At 50.8% G+C, this 15,863-nt stretch overlaps 1 protein-coding gene and 1 long non-coding RNA gene across 2 annotated transcripts in view; one reads left to right on the top strand and one right to left on the bottom strand.

Annotated features, from left to right (window-relative positions):
- Positions 1–15,863, top strand: part of LOC138663836 (uncharacterized) — a 269,115-nt gene that overhangs the window by 23,012 nt on the left and 230,240 nt on the right. The gene's annotated exons all lie outside the window — the stretch shown is intronic.
- LOC138663831 (zinc finger protein 271-like) overlaps positions 1–15,863 on the bottom strand; it is a 313,366-nt gene that overhangs the window by 96,333 nt on the left and 201,170 nt on the right. The window lies entirely within an intron of this gene.

Genomic DNA, 15,863 nt, shown 5'->3' with positions numbered 1-15,863 from the left:
TCCCGCAGCGGAACCCGCAGGACAAACCGCGATAAATCTGCAGGGATAACCGCAGCGGGTTTGCCCTGCAGATTTATCAAATCCGCAGCGGGAGAACCCGCAGGGACAGGACGCTATGTGTGAACATAGCCTTAGAGGAAAAGTATAATAGAAACATATGCACCACTTCTGCATTTATCACCCACTCCTGGTTTTGGCTTACAAATACTGAAGTAAAATACTGCTAGTGTGACGGCAGCCATACTGTGTGTGTACTGTATATACAGTGGGGCAAAAAAGTATTTAGTCAGTCAGCAATAGTGCAAGTTCCACCACTTAAAAAGATGAGAGGCGTCTGTAATTTACATCATAGGTAGACCTCAACTATGGGAGACAAACTGAGAAAAAAAAATCCAGAAAATCACATTGTCTGTTTTTTTAACAATTTATTTGCATATTATGGTGGAAAATAAGTATTTGGTCAGAAACAAACAATCAAGATTTCTGGCTCTCACAGACCTGTAACTTCTTCTTTAAGAGTCTCCTCTTTCCTCCACTCATTACCTGTAGTAATGGCACCTGTTTAAACTTGTTATCAGTATAAAAAGACACCTGTGCACACCCTCAAACAGTCTGACTCCAAACTCCACTATGGTGAAGACCAAAGAGCTGTCAAAGGACACCAGAAACAAAATTGTAGCCCTGCACCAGGCTGGGAAGACTGAATCTGCAATAGCCAACCAGCTTGGAGTGAAGAAATCAACAGTGGGAGCAATAATTACAAAATGGAAGACATACAAGACCACTGATAATCTCCCTCGATCTGGGGCTCCACGCAAAATCCCACCCCTTGGGGTCAGAATGATCACAAGAACGGTGAGCAAAAATCCCAGAACCACGCGGGGGGACCTAGTGAATGAACTGCAGAGAGCTGGGACCAATGTAACAAGGCCTACCATAAGTAACACACTACGCCACCATGGACTCAGATCCTGCAGTGCCAGACGTGTCCCACTGCTTAAGCCAGTACATGTCCGGGCCCGTCTGAAGTTTGCTAGAGAGCATTTGGATGATCCAGAGGAGTTTTGGGAGAATGTCCTATGATCTGATGAAACCAAACTGGAACTGTTTGGTAGAAACGCAACTTGTCGTGTTTGGAGGAAAAAGAATACTGAGTTGCATCCATCAAACACCATACCTACTGTAATGCATGGTGGTGGAAACATCATGCTTTGGGGCTGTTTCTCTGCAAAGGGGCCAGGACGACTGATCCGGGTACATGAAAGAATGAATGGGGCCATGTATTGTGAGATTTTGAGTGCAAACCTCCTTCCATCAGCAAGGGCATTGAAGATGAAATGTGGCTGGGTCTTTCAACATGACAATGATCCAAAGCACACCGCCAGGGCAACGAAGGAGTGGCTTCGTAAGAAGCATTTCAAGGTCCTGGAGTGGCCTAGCCAGTCTCCAGATCTCAACCCTATAAAAAACCTTTGGAGGGAGTTGAAAGTCCGTGTTGCCAAGCGAAAAGCCAAAAACATCACTGCTCTAGAGGAGATCTGCATGGAGGAAAGGGCCAACATACCAACAACAGTGTGTGGCAACCTTGTGAAGACTTACAGAAAACGTTTGACCTCTGTCATTGCCAACAAAGGATATATTACAAAGTATTGAGATGAAATTTTGTTTCTGACCAAATACTTATTTTCCACCATAATATGCAAATAAAATGATAAAAAAACAGACAATGTGATTTTCTGGATTTTTTTTTCTCAGTTTGTCTCCCATAGTTGAGGTCTACCTATGATGTAAATTACAGACGCCTCTCATCTTTTTAAGTGGTGGAACTTGCACTATTGCTGACTGACTAAATACTTTTTTGCCCCACTGTATCTATTCTATTGTAACCTGTCAGTGTGATTTTACTGAACACTGCACCTGAATTGTCGGCCTTTCAAAAGACACCGTTGTGTATTTCTCGCAAGTCACACTGATGGCCCGTGTGGTGCGAGTTTTTCTTGCACAAATAGACTTTCATTGGCGAGTCTCGGCTGATACACGGTGCAGATCGCAGCATACTGCAATTTCACTCGCCCATATAATACGGCCGGGAAAAAAAAAAAGTGATGGGACTTTAACATTTGTCCGAGTGCTATGCGATTTTAAAACACGTACCGCACACGGATGTTGTCCGTGTGCCGTGCAGGAGACAGCGCTACTGTAAGCGCTGTCCCCCGCCCAACCCCTCCCCGCGTGGTGCTGAAGCCGCTAATCATTTCTTCTCACCAGCATCGTTCGCTGGAGAGAAGATATAACTTTTTTTTGTGTGTTTAAAAAAAAAAGATTCCTGTCCCCAAACCTCCCCCCCTGCTGTTACTAAAATACTTACCCGGCTCCTCGCTGCTTCCTGTCCACGCCGCAGCTTCTCCTGTATGAGCGGTCACGTGGTGCCGCACATTACAGTGATGAATATGCGGCTCCATCCCTATGGGAGGTGGAGTCGCATATTCATCACTGTAATAGGCGGCACCACGTGACCGCTCATACAGGAGAAGCTGCGGCAAGGACAGGAAGCAGCGCCAGCGAGGGAGCCAGGTAAGTATTTTATTAACAGCGGGGGAGCGCACAGGGGGTGGGAGGGGGTTGGGGACAGGAATCTCTTTTTTTAAACACACAAAAAAAAAAGTTTTCATATCTTCTCTCCAGCGAACGATGCTGGAGAGAAGAAATGATTAGCAGCTTCAGCACCAGATGCAGGGGGCAGCGCTTAACTCTAGCGCTGTCTCCTGCACGGTCCGTGTGGTCCTCAGTCGGCACATGAACGGCACACGGATGCTGCACGTGTGCCACAAACGCACGGACACGGATAATTCCGGTACCGGAATTATCTGGACGTGTGAGACTGGCCTAAGGCTGGTTTCACACCAGCGTTCGGCAGCCTTCTTCCTCCGTTAAGCCCCGCCCACTGCTGCACCTCTTCCTTAAGCTCCGCCTAAGTCTGCATGCGTCCCCTATCTTTAACATTGGGTACGCAGGTATACCTCATTTTGACGATGAGCTGAACTGCGTCGAACGCAACATGTTGCATTTTATTGCGGTCGGCGCAGTGTTAAAACAACGCGTGTGGAGGCATCCGCTTGGCCTGCGTACCCAATGTTAAAGATAGGGTATGCAGGACGCATGCAGACGTAGGTGGAACTGAAGGAAGAGGTGTGGCAGTGGGCGAGGCTTAGGCTACTTTCACATGTAGAGTCCATCCGTTCGGCACCTTTTCTGCGTCGCACAAAGACACGGTGGTTGGAACCAAAGATCTTAAATTTGGACTTATCTGACCAAAGCACAGATTTCCACTGGTCTAATATCCATTCCTTGTGTTCTTTAGCCCAAACAAGTCTCTTCTGCTTGTTGCCTGTTTTTAGCAGTGGTTTCCTAGCAGCTATTTTACCATGAAGGCCTGCTGCACAAAGTCTCTTAACAGTTGTAGAGATGTGTCTGCTGCTAGAACTCTGTGTGGCATTGACCTGGTCTCTAATCTGAGCTGCTGTTAACCTGCGATTTCTGAAGCTGGTGACTCGGATAAACTTCTCAGAAGCAGAGGTGACTCTTGGTCTTCCTTTCCTGGGGCGGTCAGTACGGGCCGTCGCAAACAGTCGGCCTGACGGACAGTGTGTTTTATGTAGCACAACGTGGGCAGAGGATGCAGTTTTACAACGCATCCTTGGCCCATTGTGAGTTCCGGGGAGGAGGGGGCGGAGTTCCGGCCGCACATGCGCGGTCGAAAATGGTGGACTCGATGCACAAAAAAACGTAACGTGTGGCACTCCGTCCCAATGTGTCGCTAATGAAAGTCTATGGAGAAAAAATGCACCCTGCGGGCAACTTTGCAGGATGTGTTTTTTCTCCAAAACGATGTATGAGACGTGCGTCACACGACGCTAATGTGAAAGTAGCCTTAACGGAGGAAGAAGGCTGCCATCTGGAGCCCTGCCGAACGCTGGTGTGAAACCAGCCTAAGGCTGTTATAGCACCTTACATGTATGTCTTACACAGATACATCAAGGGCTTGTCCTGCCCTGCGCATGAAATGAAAGGCTAAAATACAATGTGGAGACTTAATCAGAGCAATGTTTTATTTACATTTAGAACTGGTTTAAGAGGAACAAATTACCATTTCCCACAGAAATCTCAGACTTTTACTTCTAGAAATACTGGATAAATATCATTTTAACATTGGATATAGAAACATTTCTAATTTTCTAAAACACATTTTTTGGCATTGAATAACTTTATGCCTTTGCTTGTTTCATTTTATGCATTTCTAAAGTATTGTAAAACCATAATATGCTGCTGGTGCATGCGGGCTGGACTGTCTGTTTGGTATGTGGCTCTATCCCCATCCCCCCACCCCCCTCCCCCAGGCCTGCCTCCGGTGTCTGAGGTTTCGGTGTCCCGGACCGGAGATCATAATACCGGCCATCATAATACCAGCCTGGAATAGTGACGTACACGGCAGCCAACCCTGAGAAACACCCAAGGTGGGAACGCCCGATCATGTCGAAGAGAGTCTGCTAGATCCAGACATAGCAGACCAGTGCTGGTGGGTTCATGGATGCCAGGAGGGGGCTGGCCTAAAGGAAGGTCTCGTCTTTTCCTTGCGGGACGGAGAGTTGTCCAGTCGTTTTTTTGGACAGAACATTTCCAAAACAACCAAAATTGAACAGCGGATCTCTTGCGAGGCAGACTTTAGTCCTCTGTTGCAGAAGCGAAGTACTCTTAAACGGATAGGCGCAGAGTAGGATGCACTAGAAAGTTGGCGTGCATGATTGTTCAGGGCGGTGTGGACCGGCCACCAGAGAAGGCCTAGATCGAAGCCTGGATATTTTAAGAGCAGGGTCACAGGAGCCTCTGGAAAACATGGAGGCTGCATGAATAGGAAGGTTTCCCCAGGAGACGTCCATATTGCTCAGGGGAAAACTAGGACATATTTGTCCTGTCCTTTCCATTTTTTTTTTTTTTTTTTAAGTAGCCCCTTCACTGCCTGGTAGGATATATATACCTGTCCGGAAGATCACAAATCATTCTTCGCAGACCGATGATGAAGATGGGCATGGAATAACCTGGACGCAGACTTTTCGGCTGCTGGCACAAAGCGGATTTGTCTTCCCTCCCTACTCTATCTGGCTCTGGGGGGGCGAGAGGGTAGGGGGATTCGTGGCATGAACCGTCCTCTGGGGAACCACAAACACTCTTGATGTGTTAGGGCCTTGCCTCGTAGACCGCAGATGATACGGTAGTGACAATTCTAGGTGGGAGATTAGAGTGACAATTCCACTGTCGCCCTCAAAAGCCGTTTCTGAAAAAAAAAAATTTAAAAAGAAAAAGGAAAATCTTTAATAAAAAAAACCTAAATCAGAAACTGGGCTGGGCGATCCAGACCCATGTCTGCTTTCTACTGACATTAAGCTAAAACGGATTAGCTTCGTGCCAGTTGGTGGTGTACCCTAATGAAGCATTAGCCCCCCCACATCAACCAGAGGGCCACACAGCATAACCTCGCTCCCCCAGTCAGAAACCACCTCACATTAACCAGCGGACTCCACAAGATAAATCCAAATATGACGCCCCCTGCCCCAACCATAAATCCCATCAGACACCCCCCATCGAACGCCACCCCAGCTTAACCCCACAGCATAAACCCTCATCGGACGTCCATCCCCCACCCAGCACAGACCCCCAGATGCAGACCCCCCACCCAGCACACACCCCCATCGGACGTCCAACCCCCCGACCCAGCACACACCCCCATCAGACGTCCAACCCCCATCGGATGTGGACCCCCCCACCCAGCACACATCCAACCCCCATCGGACGCAGGACCCCCCACCCAGCACCCCCCCTTCGGATGTTCACCCCCACCCAGCTTAAACCCTTATCAACCCCCCAACCCACAAGCAGGTCGCCCCCCAATAAAAGGGATCCCCCAGTAAGCAGGTCACCCCCCAATAAAAGGGTTCCATCCGTAAGTAGCAGGTCGCCCCAATAAAAGGGTTCCATCTGTAAGTAGCAGGTCGTCCCCAAATCCCACCACGGGATCCCCCCAATAGCCAGCAGCAGGTCATCTCCCACATTCCATGACAAGCAGGTCACGACCTCCCACAACCCGACCAAAAGCATGTCGCCCTCAAACCCCACCACAGGGGTCCCCCCAATAGCCAGCAGCAGGTCGCCCCCACTAAAAGGGGTCCACCCCGTAAGCAGCACGTCGCCTCTAAACCCCACTACAGGGGCCCATCAATAGCCAGCAGGTCACCCCCAAACCCCACCACAGGGGCCCATCAATAGCCATCAGCATGTCACCCCTCCACAAGCAGGTCGCCCTACTAAAAAGGGTCCCGCCACAAGCTGGTCGCCTCCCCAAACCGAACCATAAGCAGGTCACCCTCACTAAAAGGGATCCCCCGCAAGCAGGTCGCCCCCAAATCACACCACAGGGGTCCCACCATAGGGGTCACCCCAATAGCCAGCAGCAGTTCTCCCACCCCAAAAAGGTCACCCCATAAGCAGCAGATCACCCCCAAATCCCACCACAGGGGTCCCCCAATTGCCAGCAACAGGTCACCCCCCCCCCACAAGCAGGTTGCCCCCCACTAAAATGGGTCACCCCCAATAACATGCAGCAGGTAGCCCCCCCACAAGCAGGTTGCCCCCCACACACAAACAGGTCGCCTACCACAGGGGTCCACCACAACAGCAGTCCCCCCCACAAAATCCCACAATAGCCAGCAGCAGCAGGTCCCCCCAAAATCCCACCACATGGGTCTCCCACAAAAGCCAGCAGCAGCAGGCCCCCCAAAATCCCTCCACAGTGGTCCCCCACAATAGCCAGCATCAGGTCCCCCACCAAAGGGGTCCCCCACAACAGCCAGTAGCAGCCCCCACCAAAAAATTCCACCACAGGGGTTCCCCCCCAAAATCCCACCACAGGGTCCCCCACAACAGCTAGAAGCAGTAGGTGCCCCCCCAAAGTCACACCGCAGCGGTCCCCCACAACAGCCAACAGCAGTAGGTGCCCCCCCAAAATCCCACCGCAGGGGTCCCCCACAACAGCCAGCAGCACTCCCCAAAATCCCACCGCAGGGGTCCCCCACAACAGCCAGCAGCACCCCCCAAAATCCCACCGCAGGGGTCCTCCACAATAGCCAGCAGCACCCCCCAAAATCCCACCGCAGGGGTCCCCCACGACAGCCAGCATCAGCTGCCCCCCCAAATCCCACCAAAGGGGTCCCCCACAACAGCCAGTAGCAGCCCCCAACAAAATTCCACCACAGGGGTTCCCCCCAAAATCCCACCACAGGGGTCCCCCACAACAGCCAGCAGCACCCCCCAAAATCCCACCGCAGGGGTCCCCCACAGCAGCCAGCAGCACCCCCCAAAATCCCACCGCAGGGGTCCCCCACAGCAGCACCCCCCAAAATCCCACCGCAGGGGTCCCCCACAATAGCCAGCAGCAGCACCCCCCAAAATCCCACCGCAGGGGTCCCCCCACAATAGCCAGCAGCAGCACCCCCTAAAATCCCACCTCAGGGGTCCCTCACAATAGCCAGCAGCAGCACCCCCCAAAATCCCACCGTAGGGGTCCCCCACAATAGCCAGCAGCAGCAGAACCCCCCACAATAACCTGCAACAGGTCGCCCCCCACTCAAACAAGTAGGTCGACCACCACAGGGCCTCCCCCCAATAACGATCAGCAAGTAGCAATTTTTTCACCCTGAAACCAATAACCTCCATGCGCCATGGCGTCCACAAGCTATCATGCTGCTTTCCTTTGCCGCCTTGGTAAATAGAGAACACACCCCCTCCTGATAGGACACGCCCCTGGAAATTACGTCACACCTGGAAAGAGCCCATACACTCTAGCATTTACCATTCTGGTCTTATGACACTGAAGGGAATAAGCCATTATTCCTCCATGCGTATTAGGAGAAACTACACCATTCGTGTTCTTCATGCTCCTTAAACAGTCTGCTCTAAGCGTAGTTGGTAAGCACTATGTGTAATAATCCTGTGTTTATCAATACGTTTGTTGTACTAAGTAGGTAATCATCAGTTTGTACATTACCTAATGTTACCTGTGTATTGCAGACTATTTGCGTTTCATGCTCTGTGCAGTTATATATTCTGAAATGCTCCTGTTAAACTCCACCGCAGTAATCTGGCGTTGTCTCCGGAGACCCGATTAAGCCAGACTAGGGGATTATGGTCCATTAGGAGGGAAAACTGTCATCCATACAAATATGGTTGCAACTTTTTGAGTGCCCATACTACCGCCAGGCACTCCTCGATGGCCGCATAGCTTACTTCACGGGGCAGTAGTTTCCAACTCAGGTAAGCTACCGGGTGTTCTTGGCCATCCGGCCCGACTTGGCTCAGTACAGCCCCAATCCAAACATAGAAGCGTCTGTGTGAACCAGGAAACGTTTAGCTGGATCGGGTGCGGCTAATACAGGGGTATTGGTGAGGGCGTCCTTTAGTTGGCGGAAGGCTTCCTCACACTCTGGGGTCCAGGTTACTTGGCGGGGTTGGTTCTTATGGGTCAGATCAGTGAGGGGCTTGGCTACGCTGCTGTAATTGGGAACAAATTTCCTTTTATACCCCACTGTCCCTAGAAACGCCATGACCTGGGTTTTAGTGCGTGGGGTGAGCCATTTGGCTATGGCCTCAATCTTGGCTGGTTCTGGTCTGTTTCCCACTTCCCACCCAATGCCCTAAATACTGAACCTCTGCTTTGCCCACGTGACACTTGTTTGGGTTCAGGGTGATTCCGGCCTTGTGGATCCTGTCCAATACTGTCTCTATGTGACTTAGATGCTCTTCCCATGTCGCGCTGTAGATGGCGATGTCGTCCAGGTAGGCACAAGCATAGTCCTGGAGACCATCCAGAAGCCGGTCAGCAGTGGCGTAGGAAGGGGCGGCACAATGCGGGGGGCGGGCATCTAGCCCTGCTGGCACAAGCATCTTTTCAGTCAGTGCAGGGCCAGGCAGTGCAGGCATATAGGGGTTAAGAACGCAGCCAGCGTGACATTGTTTGTGGGCGGAGAGTTCTCCTGCTCTGCTCTCCCGCCCGCCCCTCGCTGGCTGCTGAACTTATCAGGACAGGCAGATTCCGGAGGAGCTCCTTGCCGCCCTGAGGTATTCTGACAGTCTGGGTGAGCTGGGGCGGCCACAGCTGATATACTGTATATTATATACTTCAGCAGCCGCCCAGGCCCCCAGCACCTGTCCTGTATATGTATATACTGTATCTGTACAGCCTGCATGACAGTATATATAATATATATACAGGACAGGTGCTGGGGGCCTGGGCGGCTGCTAAAGTATATACACTGCACAGTACCACTGCCCTGTATATATACACTGCACAGTACCACTGCCCTGTATATATACCCTGCACAGTACCACTGCCCTGTATATATACACTGCACAGTACCACTGCCCTGTATATATACACTGCACAGTACCACTGCCCTGTATATATATACACTGCACAGTACCACTGCCCTGTATATATATATACAGTGGGGCAAAAAAGTATTTAGTCAGTCAGCAATAGTGCAAGTTCCACCACTTAAAAAGATGAGAGGCGTCTGTAATTTACATCATTGGTAGACCTCAACTATGGGAGACAAACTGAGAAAAAAAAATCCAGAAAATCACATTGTCTGTTTATTTATCATTTTTTTTGCATATTATGGTGGAAAATAAGTATTTGGTCAGAAACAAACAATCAAGATTTCTGGCTCTCACAGACCTGTAACTTCTTCTTTAAGAGTCTCCTCTTTCCTCCACTCATTACCTGTAGTAATGGCACCTGTTTAAACTTGTTATCAGTATAAAAAGACACCTGTGCACACCCTCAAACAGTCTAACTCCAAACTCCACTATGGTGAAGACCAAAGAGCTGTCAAAGGACACCAGAAACAAAATTGTAGCCCTGCACCAGGCTGGGAAGACTGAATCTGCAATAGCCAACCAGCTTGGAGTGAAGAAATCAACAGTAGGAGCAATAATTAGAAAATGGAAGACACACAAAACCACTGTTAATCTCCCTCGATCTGGGGCTCCACGCAAAATCCCACCCCGTGGGGTCAGAATGATCACAAGAACGGTGAGCAAAAATCCCAGAACCACGCGGGGGGACCTAGTGAATGAACTGCAGAGAGCTGGGACCAATGTAACAAGGCCTACCATAAGTAACACACTACGCCACCATGGACTCAGATCCTGCAGTGCCAGACGTGTCCCACTGCTTAAGCCAGTACATGTCCGGGCCCGTCTGAAGTTTGCTAGAGAGCATTTGGATGATCCAGAGGAGTTTTGGGAGAATGTCCTATGGTCTGATGAAACCAAACTGGAACTGTTTGGTAGAAACACAACTTGTCGTGTTTGGAGGAAAAAGAATACTGAGTTGCATCCATCAAACACCATACCTACTGTAAAGCATGGTGGTGGAAACATCATGCTTTGGGGCTGTTTCTCTGCAAAGGGGCCAGGACGACTGATCCGGGTACATGAAAGAATGAATGGGGCCATGTATCGTGAGATTTTGAGTGCAAACCTCCTTCCATCAGCAAGGGCATTGAAGATGAAACGTGGCTGGGTCTTTCAACATGACAATGATCCAAAGCACACCGCCAGGGCAACGAAGGAGTGGCTTCGTAAGAAGCATTTCAAGGTCCTGGAGTGGCCTAGCCAGTCTCCAGATCTCAACCCTATAGAAAACCTTTGGAGGGAGTTGAAAGTCCGTGTTGCCAAGCGAAAAGCCAAAAACATCACTGCTCTAGAGGAGATCTGCATGGAGGAATGGGCCAACATACCAACAACAGTGTGTGGCAACCTTGTGAAGACTTACAGAAAACGTTTGACCTCTGTCATTGCCAACAAAGGATATATTACAAAGTATTGAGATGAAATTTAGTTTCTGACCAAATACTTATTTTCCACCATAATATGCAAATAAAATGTTAAAAAAACAGACAATGTGATTTTCTGGATTTTTTTTTTCTCAGTTTGTCTCCCATAGTTGAGGTTTACCTATGATGTAAATTACAGACGCCTCTCATCTTTTTAAGTGGTGGAACTTGCACTATTGCTGACTGACTAAATACTTTTTTGCCCCACTGTATATATACACTGCACAGTACCACTGCCCTGTATATATATATATATATATATATATATATATATACACTGCACAGTACCACTGCCCTGTATATATACACTGCACAGTACCACTGCCCTGTATATATACACTGCACAGTACCACTGCCCTGTATATATACACTGCACAGTACCACTACCCTGTATATATACACTGCACAGTACCACTGCCCTGTATATATACACTGCACAGTACCACTGCCCTGTATATATACACTGCACAGTACCACTGCCCTGTATATATACACTGCACAGTACCACTGCCCTGTATATATACACTGCACAGTACCACTGCCCTGTATATATACACTGCACAGTACCACTGCCCTGTATATATACACTGCACAGTACCACTGCCCTGTATATATACATACACTGCACAGTACCACTGCCCTGTATATATATACACTGCACAGTACCACTGCCCTGTATATATATATATACACTGCACAGTACCACTGCCCTGTATATATACACTGCACAGTACCACTGCCCTGTATATATACACTGCACAGTACCACTGCCCTGTATATATACACTGCACAGTACCGCTCCTCCTATCCTGTATATATACACTGCACAGTACCGCTCCTCCTGTCCTGTATATATACACTGCACAGTACCGCTCCTCCTGTCCTGTATATATACACTGCACAGTACCGCTCCTCCTGTCCTGTATATATACACTGCACAGTACCGCTCCTCCTGTATATATACACTGCACAGTACTACTACTCCTGTCCTGTATATATACAATGCACAGTACCACTCCTCCTGTCCTGTATATATACACTGCACAGTACCACTCCTCCTGTCCTGTATATATACACTGCACAGTACCACTCCTCCTATCCTGTATATATACACTGCATAGTACCACTCCTCCTATCCTGTATATATACACTGTAGAATTTGCAATAGCTGTCACTCATGTTAGAAGTGAAATCTGGCATTGTACTATACCTAGATTTCTCTGCCGTATCTGGGCATCATGAATCGTGGTATGTGTTAAAGGGGGGACCCACTGAGACTCTTTTGCCCGGGGCCCTCAAAAACCTGGAGCCAGCCCTGGGGGTGGGTCACCGGGCCGCGGCCGGCGCTGCAGCTGTTTAACGCTATTGACGCGCCCGCACGTCAATAGTTAACAGCCGCCAGCCAATCTGAGGCTGGCAGCTTACGTCAGTCCCAGTGTGCATGTCGCCGGCGAGTGCACGTTTCAGCTGCGTGGAGAGAGCAGGAGCGCGGTCAGGTAAGCAGAACTTGTTTTTTTTTTGCAGTCCCGATCATGTGATGGTAACATTCACCGGCGAAACAATTTAACTTCTCCATCTGAGGTCTTATTCCTGCTGAGGGGGGGGGGGGGGGGGGTGCCAAGCTCGGGAGCAGCCCCGGGCGGCAAAAGCTCTAGCTACGCCTCTGCCGGTCAGCCAGCCTCTGGAAGGTTGCCGGGGCATTCTTCATCCCGAATGGCATAACTCGAAACTGGAATAAGCCGAACGGGGTGACAAATGCCGACTTGGGAATAGCGTCAGGACTAAGGGGAATCTGCCAGTAGCCTTTGCATAGATCGATGGTGGTCAAATACTTTGCCCGCACCAGCCGGTCTAACAACTCATCCACACGCGGCATGGGATACGCGTCTGTCACTGTTTTCTCATTGAGCTTACAATAGTCTACACAAAACCGTGTAGTCCCATCCTTCTTGGGCACTAACACTACGGGAGATGCCTAGGGACTATCTGACTCTTCAATGACCCCGAAACGCAACATCTCTTGTATCTCTTGTTGCATCCCTTCTCGTACAGATATAGGGACGCGGATGGGGGTTGTCGCAGGGGGTCTGATCCTGGGTCTCAACCTTGTGTTGTGCCAGGCGAGTGTACCCTGGTTTCCCCGAAAACATCCTCTGTCGCTGCCTCAACAACTCCTCCGCCTGCTGTCTCCCAGGGGCCTAGGTCTTTTCTCAAGTGTACCTGGTCCCATGTTTTAGACTGAGTCCTTTCCTTTAAAACATCAGGCAAGGGAAGTCCGGCTAAATCCTTTGCTTCAGGTGCGCAGATGGCCACTACCTCTTCAGGGCGCTCCCGGTAGGGCTTCAGCATATTCATGTGGAACATGCGGATAACCCTGGGGTCATCACAATCGGCGACATTATAGGTTGCGTCAGCTATTTTCCCCACTACCTGGTAGGGCCCCTGCCATGCAGCTTGGAAGTTGTTCTGCCTGGTGGGCTCTAACACCAAGACCTTCTGTCCTATTTCCAAGGTGCGCTCTCTGGCCCTCCGATCGTACCATACGCGCTGGCGCCGCTGGGCCACCTGCATGTTCCCACGTACAGCCTGGGTCAGCTCCTGTAGGTGGTCCCGGAATTCCAGCACATAGGGTACAATAGGTACCCCTTCTATGATGCCCTCCCCTTCCCAGTGTTCTAGCACTAAGTCTAGGGGTCCCTTTACCCGTCTCCCATATACCAGTTCGAACGGGGAGAACCCCGTGGATTCTTGGGGCACCTCCCGATAGGCAAACGAGGTGAGGCAAGAATTTCTCCCAGTCCCTGTAGGTCCTGGTAAAAGTCCCAATGAGTTGTTTTAACATCCCGTTAAAGCGTTCACATAACCCATTGGTTTGCGGGTGGTACGGGGCGCTTCTAATGGACTTTACGCCGCACAACTTCCACAGTTGGTTGGTCACCTCTGCTGTAAACTGGGTACCCTGGTGCGAGATAATCTCCCGGGTAAATCCAACCCGTGAGAAAACCTGGAGCAGGGCAGCCGCCACCGTCTCTGCCAGTATGTTAGGTAATGCAACCGCCTCTGGATACCGTGTGGTTTTTTCCACGCAACATCCCGTGGCAGGGGGGTCCCTGTCAGTCGTGGGAACCTGGTAGGTACCTAGCGACAAGAACAACCTTACGGAACCGCGCCTGCGCTACCTTGCGGCGGTATCCTAAGAATGGACACGAAGCGAAGGATATTGTGGACAGTGAGAAACGAGATCAAGCACAAAGGAGAGCCAGTAGGAGTCGTGCCCGGAGAACGGCAACATCCTACTGAGGTGCGTAGCCGGTGCCCGGAACACCGAGGAAATAACTGACTTTAGGCCTTACTTCAAATACCGCAGGACAGTTAATTATAGGTTGGCTGTCTACCTTACATCACCTAAGCAGACATAGGGGGCAACGCGTGGAGAGGGGCGTCTCTAGGGTGCCGGAAGAGCTCCGAGCCTACCCGTCAAACGGGTGCGTCCTAGCCATAACATACCTGGGGGACGGAGAATAGAAAGAACTGGAACGAACGAGAATAGAAGTTGTGAGGACTATCCCGAATGCTCAGCAGGGAAGCACTACAACACACAGGCGCTAGTGGTAGGCAACGATTTCCACCTGCAAAGGGAACTCTGGATGTGCCTTCGGACCGGCCGGTCTCAGACAGCCCTGTTAACTGTGCTCTGGATTGAGGATCCTGAAGTCACCAGTAAAGAGGTAAAGAGACTGCAACCCTGTGTCCTCGTTATTGTCTGCACCTCACACCATCACCACCTACACTACTGGGAAGCCCTGGGGACTCACTTCACCTGCGGGAAGGTATACGATCTAGCTGCCATCACATCACCCCAGTGGACCCCAAGCAGCGTCGGTCACCCTGACCAAATACCACAGGTGGCGTCACAAAACCTTGACAGACTCGTATCACCTTTCATTGGACGCCCCTTAGCAGGTTCACGGACCGGGTCCAGCCACCGTGACATCCCCAGAACTGAGCCAGCAGAGGACTGGTACCGAGTAACCCGCGGCCCTGCATCTGGGGGCGCTCCAACTTGGCATCACGAACAGGATCGTACTTAAGAATTGGGTCATGTGTGCCTTTGAACTGTGATTGAATTGTGCTTGAACCGTGATTTATTGCAAGGACTGCATTGCTAATTGCCGCAAGATTTGAAAGAATTGAGAAGCGCGAAAAGCCATGACCGCCCAGTCTAAATATTTCTGTACCTTGAGGACGTGTCCGTCAGAGGCCGAGATCCGCCTCCTGATTCTCATTGGAGGGCAGAGACAGAGAAAACAGAAACGCCCACGAAGGAGAGAGCGGGAAAGAGACCAGGAAGCGACCCACATGGAGGACGCCATGGCCAGTCGCTCAGACCCAGAATGCGGGGTTGAAGCAGAGGGCTCCCCCAGCTACCCGGATGAGCACAGCAGCCAGATCTCCACGGCTGGGACAGGTCTCCTGCAGGTTGAGATGGAGGACTTGATGGAGCAGTTCCTCCAGTTGAGGCTGGAGACCAAGGCCTCGTGCCTGGAGGCGCCGGCGGAGGACCCCCCAACATCGGTTCCTTTGCCACCACCGGAGCCAGCTGCGATGGAGGAAGCCGTCCCGGCCGGTGAGTCCGCCGACCCCGTCCCGCAGGCGGAGGACTTGTTAATAGGCCTCGTCGCAGCACCCCCTCTCCCTGGGACCCATAAGCTCCAGCGCCTCCTGCACTGGGATCGGGCCACGGGCATGGAGCATTTTCTGAAGGCCCCGATCTCGCCGATCATCATGCCATGCGAGGTCTATGCAGAGCGCACAGTGTGTCGCTGGGTGAACCCGGGATCCGACTTCATGGGGTTCCCCGGAGTGAAGACACAGGAAGGGAAGATGGTGGAGGCCCTCAGCTGGGAAGCATAC

Source organism: Ranitomeya imitator, chromosome 2 (assembly GCF_032444005.1).
Source record: "Ranitomeya imitator isolate aRanImi1 chromosome 2, aRanImi1.pri, whole genome shotgun sequence".
In the NCBI taxonomy this organism is placed as follows: Eukaryota; Metazoa; Chordata; class Amphibia; order Anura; family Dendrobatidae; genus Ranitomeya; species Ranitomeya imitator.
This window is presented reverse-complemented; position numbering and strand designations above follow the sequence as displayed.